Here is a 1,073-nt window from a genome sequence, read left to right on the forward strand (position 1 = left end):
CTATACTGTAGCAGCTCTACTAGATCTCTCTCATTAAGTTAACATCTACACTTCTCAAGATTGAACAGAGGAGAAATAAGACTTGTATGTTAAATTAGTCTGAGACTACTACAATGCTAACTATCAGAGATTTAAACAAGTAGATATTCAAGATATGAAGACAGTAAAATACAATTCTCTAGTAAGTAACAATCTTTGATAATACTTCATATTATATAGAACTATAATACTAACTTTGAAACAGAACTTGTATACATTGATTGCAACTGAAAATCAGGCAAAACTACATATTTATAAAACTGAATTTGACTGCTATCTTCAAGATGATCTGATGAATTTACACATCAAATCAATTCTAGAGTTATGAAAAATTGTTAAGAGTATATATTCAACTGTTACACTGATGATGTATGATATTCTAACAATTTCATTGACAGAGATGAGAATGAAGTGAAAGTTTAACTCAAGTTAAGATATTTATCACTATCACTGAGAACAATTATAAGAAGAAATAATCAAGAAACTCATGATTATAAAATATGAAATTATCAGACAGTTTAATACCTCTGATCACAGTATATCAGAGAAGTGTAGTTTTCATAACAAAGTAAAGAATAAACTTGTACAAGAATGTATTTAGTTGTTTCATGAGTGTTATCAATAATCATTATCAAATTCTGATTATATAAGTAATCACTGAATGAACTGAATAAGACTGATTTTGATCTTCAGTCTCAGTCTCATTCTGATTTTGAAAGAATGATCATCTTTCACAGTTTATTCTGAGAAATTACTCTCATTTCACTGTTCTTGAATTAAATCTGGTCATTTTTCACATCATTTCTCTCAGAAATGGTCCATTTTCACATTTCTTTGAGGCTTGATCCTGATGGGACTCATGTCAAGAAATGTATAAGACCAGATCAAATGAAATTAAATGTGAAATTCATGGTCTCGCTGGCCAGTCTAACCGTGTCTGAGATCAGAATCAGAATATTTGATAATTTCATTATTAATTTAATTAATCTTATTACACAGTTTTAAGATTAAATAGTAGTCTTATACTATTTCAG

This window comes from Blastomyces gilchristii, assembly GCF_000003855.2.
Source record: "Blastomyces gilchristii SLH14081 genomic scaffold supercont1.17, whole genome shotgun sequence".
Taxonomy (NCBI): domain Eukaryota; kingdom Fungi; phylum Ascomycota; class Eurotiomycetes; order Onygenales; family Ajellomycetaceae; genus Blastomyces; species Blastomyces gilchristii.